Genomic DNA, 6,975 nt, shown 5'->3' with positions numbered 1-6,975 from the left:
CGGCGGCGGCGCGCCAAGTGCAGGTCCGCCCGGCCGGGGACGCTCTTTTACTTGCGCGAAGGCCAGCGACGCGCGCCTCACCTCTTGCTAGCATCTCTCCACGCATTGTCCCGACCTCCTTCCCCGTTTTTTTTTGAGCTCCGGGTGTGACCCGGCCACGTTCAGGCCCCCTCACTGGGCGACTTGTCAGTCGAGAGTGACCGTGTATTAGCACTTACTGAGGCACTTTGTTATTGTGGCAGGCACTTTGTATTTAATGATAATAGTAATAACGAATAGCCGACATTCATGCCGCCCTTATTGGGAGTCAGGAACTATGAGTAGCGCTTTCCTCCCTTAGCTCATTTAGTCCTCCCACCGACCCTATGATATGGGTTCCATTAGTATCTCCATTATATAGATGAAGATGCTGAGCTCAGAGAGGCTAAGTAATCTGCCTGAGTTTGCACTTATGGAAAATGGCAGAGCCTGTCTCTCTCCAAAGCCCACGCTTTACTTTGCACCTTGCTGAACCATTTTCTTAAGAAGGCCACTCTTAGATGCCTGTAATGAAGGACAGATGAGAAAAACACAGGAGACTCCCAAAGTAACCCGCTGCTTGTCCGGGCATGCTCTCAGGGACCCCTCAGGTGGGAAGGCAGCCACGATTCAAGCCAGTGTCTGCCTGCTTTCACAAAGTCAGACCTCTGTACTCCACTTCTGTCACTACAGCTTAACCACCGGCCTCAGAGAGGAGACAGCCTGTACTGGATATCTCGTTTGTCTCCCAGATCATTCTCAGGCCTCTTCTAGCCTGCTCTGCCCTGAGTGGCTCTCCTGCCTTCTGGCTTCCTGTGGGCTGGAATGAAAGAAGAATGAAGTCAGGGTATTGATTTTCTCAGCTCCCTCACTCAGAGGTTATCATAGGTTGTCCGTATCCGTCTGCTGAAAGTCACAGCTGTTTCAAAAAGTTCTGTGACTGTTTCTGCCTCTGGCCTCTTAAAGTCTGTGAGTGGCTGGCCCTTTGCTGTTGCTGGCCCTGGAGTGCCTGACTATTGCTTTTGTTTTCTCTACACCCAGCCCACACATTGGTGGTCCCTTTATTAAGCTCTCCTCAAATTCCCCAAGTTGAATGTGCTGTTACCTGGCTGACTGAGGGGACTGACTTGTTGCAGTCAGGGTCACATTCATGCAGACTTGAGGATAACTTTGGCCACAGGGTGGGTCATTGGTCATCATGGCCAGGCCATGAATGAGGTGAGGACAGTGGAATCTTCACCAGCTGGTTCTTTTTCAGGGTGGCTGAAAAATCCAAGGATTTTTTACTGCAGAGGTTATGTCCACTGGCAGATTAGCAACTGAAGGTGGCAGGTCTGTCCAGGTGTCAAGGAACAGGTGCCAGCTCCTGGCTTCAGTATCTCCATGTCCATCCTCACTAGCCAGTCAACTGGCAGATTCTTACTGAGCGTTCACCATATGCCATGCACTGTGCTGGACGCTGAGGGTACAGAGGTGAGCCAGACAGAGAAACAGGCCTGCCCTCCTGTCTGATGGGAAAGGCAGGCATTAAATGACTACAGATCATTAAGTAAATTACAAAAGTGGAAAATGCTTTAAGGAGAGTTTCATGGCATTACTAGATGCTGTAATGGGAGGTCTCTCTGGTCTGAGGGCAGAGGAGGTGAAGTTCACCTTATAGAGGTGAAGATTAGGGTGATATCTGAAGGATGAGTCGGAACAGCCAGAAGACGAGGGGATGGAGGGCTTCCTGGGCAGAGAAACAGCCCTCAGGACAGCTCTGAGGTAGGTGGAGGAAAGCATGAGTGATTAGAGACCAGAATGTCTGGTGGTACCAGTTGAGAGTGTGGACAGAGACCATCATGAGGGGCCTGGTATCCATGCCACAGAATTGCAGACTCATTCACAGGGCAGAGGGAAGCCATTGAATGGGTTTTAGCAGAGGAATGACATGATCAGATTTGCTTTTAACTTTTCAGTTCCACTTGGATTGCTGTGAGGAGTGGGAATAGAGGGCCAACCAGGGAGATCAGTTAGGTGGCTACAGCAATTTTTCAGGTCAGGGCTGTGGTCTGGGCTGAGGGGTGTGAGTGGGGATGGGAGAGGTGGGTGGATGACTAATGTATTTAACAGAGGAATCAATATACTTAGTTGTGTGCCCATCCATCCCTTTGAATTATAAACATCACTCATATCATCATCGTTGCAGCCATTTATGGAATGCTACTATGTGCCAGGGACCATACACATCTTTTCTCATTTAATCTGCAAGTAGCCCTGTGAATTTCCTCATTTCAGTGGTATTTTCTTTGAGTATTTTCTATGGAAAGTATAGGTTGCTGCTCCTCCAACCACTGGCTGTTTTGGGTCCTCCCAAATTTGGCTCCCCTGCTACAGAAGCCATTGTGAAAAAACCTGTGGCTAGTAGCGAACCTTCTGAGAAAAACTGGAACGGTGTGAAAGAGCTGACCTAGGTTAGGGCTCCCTGGCAGAGTTGGCATGATGCCCTCACCCTTGTTCTCCAGACATCTTCCTTGCTGCCAATAATGCAATAATTTTCACTTTATACATGGCTCAAGCTATAATCAGTTTGTTTAGGTTAAGAAGCAATCTCTTTTAAAAGGTGGATTACCATGGAAGAGTTCAATGGCTCTGGCATGCTAAGTCATTTCTATCTTAGTGTGGGATAATTCAGTGTTTTCTTTCTTCCCAATACCTAAATGAAAACAATGGTACCTGAGGCCATATGATTTTTTTTGTTTCTAATCTGTACTGTCTCCTTAAATATCTTCACAGGAGGGAAAAGCTACATATCTGAGCTTAAAATACCAGTTCTCTGCATCACTCAGAATTCCTTTTGATTTTTTGTGGGGGACATCTATCCATTTTTGCATAAAGATGATATGATAGAGAGAACCAGATGCTAATTTCTGCCCTGGTTTTTTTCTCCTGAGAGTCTTTCAGGGTATTGGCAGTCTCCGTGTACTTATTGGCCCTAGAATGCTATTTAGGTTCAGAGAGAGAGCATACCTCTATGGAGCCAGGGCATTTGGGAGTAGAATTGGCTCCCAATCCCAGCACCATTTGTTCTTCTCCAGACTTCTAGCCTCTCTGGCTTCATTTCCTGCTCTTACTTGAGACAACCCAGCAAACATATTTGTTTTTTCTTCTGATTATTCAAGTAGTTCATGCTCATCAATCAAAGGCTACAGAAAGACCTCCAATGTGATCTCACTCCCACCAAATTGGCAGAGCTCCCTGCCCAGGCACCTAGCCCCTTCTCTAGATCAGAGTCACAGAAGTTCTTGACCTTTGCTTTCCAAGCCCTTTACTCTGCCATATCTAACCTATATCGTCACCTCTCCCTCCTTATCTGCTTTCCCATCTGCTTTACCTATTCTTGAATTTCTCCCATGTCCTAAAGCCAAAACAGAAACCTTCCTTAGCCCCTTGCCTCCCCATAGCAACTACCCCGTCTTTCTTCCCCTCCATAGCTAGACTTGCAGAAAGAATTGTGTATATTTATCTATACAGTTATCATTTTTGGCGCTCTTCTTCCTTTTGTGTGAATCAGTATTTCCATTTGGTATCATTTTTCTTTTGCCTGAGAAGTTCCTTTAAAATTCTTGTCATGTGGTTCTGCTGGTGATAATTCTTTCAGCTTTAATGTCTGAAAAAGTATTTATTTTGCTTTTGTTTTTAAAAGATGGTTTTGCTGGGTATAGAATTCTAGGTTTATAGTTTTCTTCCAGTACTTAACAGTTATTATTTCTGCAAATATTTTTTCTGTCCCCAGCCCCGACTCTACTCTCTTTTGCATATTACAATTATCTGTACACTTAAAATTGTCCCACAGGTCACTGATCTCTTAATTTTTTTGATACTTTTTTTCACTGTATGTTTTATTTTGGATAGGTTCTATTACTGTGCCTTCAAGTTCACTACCCTTTTCTTCTGCAGTGTCTAATCTATCCATAATCCTATCCAGGGCAGTTTTCATTTCAGACATTATAGTTTTTGTTAGAAGTATAATTTGGTTCTTTTAAAAAATATATTTTATGTTTCTATATCTACTTAACCTTTTGAACATATGTAATACAGTTATAATTACTGTTTTAATATCCTTGTAATTCTGACATTTGTGCAAATTCTGGGTCAGTTTTACTTGGTTGACTATTCTCCTCACTCTTGGTCATATTTTCCTGCCTTTCTGCATGCCTGGAAATTTTTGGATGCCAGACATGAATTTTACCTTGAGTGCTGGATATTTTAATATTCTTATAAGTGTTCTTGGACTTTGTTCTGAGGTAGTTAAGTCCAGCCTCTGAAAGTTAAACCACTGAAAACAATTTGATCCTTGCTTTTAAGGTTTGCTAGATGGGAGTAGAGCTGTACTCACTCCAGGGCCTTTTGTGTACTCTATCCCATGCCCCAGGAAATATGAGGTTTGCCAGTCTAGCCGGTGGGAACAGGTACTATTTCCAGCTCTGTGTGAATGTTGGGTACTATTGCCTCTAATCCTTCTGGGTGGTTCTTTCCCTGGCTTTGTATAGTTTACTCACATGCATGTGCTGACCAGTATACTCAAGGTGGGGGGTTGGGCTCTGCAGTTCTCTACAGTCCTTTCTGCAGCTCTCTCATCTCTAGTATTCTGTCCTGCAAACTCCATCCCTGGTCTCCCTGGATCCTCAGCTCCATCTCCTCAATTCATTGAGTCTGCTGCCTCGGTTTCCCCTCCTGAGCCACTAGTTCAGGCAGTAAACTAGAGGATTAAAGGGCTCTCCTCATTTTTTTCCTGTTTCTCAGGGATGGCTGTCCTTCACTGCCTGATAGCTAGTTTCCTGAAACTGTTGTTTCACATATTTGGTTGCTTTTTGAGTTGTTTTAGGAGGGAGGATAAATCTGGCCCCTGTCACTACTTCTTAGCTAGAAGTAGAATTCCAAGAGAATGTTTTTGAATTGCTGAATTATTTGTAGACCTCCATGGGAATATTATTTGAGACCATATATGAATGTGCATACCTTACCAAGCCCCCAGACTCCTCCCTAACATTGAAGCTAGTTGGTCGTTCATGCTCTGGTGACATGCTTGTGGCTTGGCAGAGCTCATTACCCAGCTGGTGGCTGGCTCCCCAGCCACATGGTGAGCTTGTGTGAGTGCATCTGGGCTCATTTGTTTCTCCTAGTCAGTGTCTGGCACAGAGTCTGGCAGCTGTTGTTGAGTTAATGAGTTTGAGGGCAAGAGTCTTTGTTGTAGAGGTGAGTGGAGATTGCTAAGTGGACATATGAGACTGCCCAGGACTCTTCCTTAATCTGAGCATTTTGCCCAAGCCCTAACTAGTGGCTCCAAAATGGGAGGATAGCCCTCCTTTTCTCCCTGCTGTGGCTCCTGCACTGCTGGGCACTCCCAGACCTGGCTCTGCTGCTTGCTAGCTGTGTGCCATTGGGCATTATGCTGAATCTTTTTGTGCCTTGGCTTGGTCATCTGTTATGTTGTGCAAAGATGCTTTGCCATAGTAGAATCTTCCATAAAGCAATTACTATTGTCTCGGATATTCTCCTCAAACAAACAAAAATGTTAAAATGTTTTTATTATGTTTTCTCAATCGGATGTCTGCTACACGGCAAGCAGCAGGTTTCACATGAAGCTATGTTTTTGTCGACTTATTTATTCGACATCCATTAATCTAGTATCTCCTTAGGATCTTTTTCATGACCTGGAGACTCGTGGGTGGCTTTCTGATAGTTTAGTGGGAAAGATTGTTGCGGAAAAGCTCTAAAGTCAGACCAGCAAAAAACCAAGCAGTAACTCGGAGAGAAGAACTCAGTTTATTATGCACGGTCCCAGAGGAGATAGCCCTCTGAAGAGTCTGGGCCCTGAACTATGTTGCAGCATTCCTTATATACCAGTCTATTACACGAGCTGATTGGTTGATTCGAGCTTAGACCATTACAAAGCAGAAGGAGTTGATATGGTTGCAAGTAGTAACATTGGTGGAAGGGCTTGAGATGTTATGGGTTGCCGCTGGTTACAAATTGTTACAGGAAGTAGGATCTGCCAAGGTACAAGGTGCTACAAGAGGCGGGGGCTGCTGTGGGTACAAGTAGTTAAATTTACGAGTTGAGCAAAGTGCAAGTGAGCTCTTACATGAGCTCCTGCATACAGCAAGCATATTTACAGAAGCAGACAAAGAGCTGATTAGCTTTTTGATGTAAATTCCTCAAATTTCCTTTTCATTCCCCCCTTTTGATGCCTGTTTAGATTCTTTATAGGGCATTAACCTCATGATCTCCCTCTTGATCTCCTAGTGCCAGGGACCAGTAATTCCACTGCAAGGATCTTAGCTGCAGTTTTTCTTTCCACTGTAGCCTCTATGAGGGAGGTGATTGACTGGACAACAAGAAGGCAATAGACAAGGTAGAAGGAGGCAGGCACTGAGGAGGAGTATTACTCCAACTAAGGTCTTAAAGCCTCCAAAGGTAGAGAACCAACTTCCAAAGAGGCTATCAGGGTCCCATCCATGCCATACTTGCACAGGCACATGTGCCAGTTTTGTCATCTGCTTGACAAGATCTTCAACTGCCTGGCCCTGGTCATCTATCTGTATACAAGAGTTGGTGAGATTGAATTTCTCACATATGCCTCCTTCTGCTGCTAATAGATAATCTAATGCCAACCTGTTTTGGTAGATGGCAATTCTCATCTGGGTCTGTTGATGTGCAAGAAGAGTCGGGGCTCTCCCAGTCTCGGTAGTAATGATTTCTAAAACTGCCTGCAGTCAGATTATTTGGTTTAACATGTAAATGGGGGTACGATATCCCCAAGAATTATCTTTTCCCCAAGTGGCAGGCCCATAGTATTGGATTATTCGTACTGGGGGCCACTCATCATCCTTCCAGTCCCCTATTAAGAGCTCTGTTTTTACTCTTTGCAAGGGTTGTGGGACCGGGTGACCAAGCTGTTCCTGTTTTCAGAGG

Source organism: Pteropus alecto, unplaced genomic scaffold (genome assembly GCF_000325575.1).
Source record: "Pteropus alecto unplaced genomic scaffold, ASM32557v1 scaffold78, whole genome shotgun sequence".
Classification (NCBI taxonomy): Eukaryota; Metazoa; Chordata; class Mammalia; order Chiroptera; family Pteropodidae; genus Pteropus; species Pteropus alecto.
Note: the sequence above shows the minus strand (reverse complement) of the source record.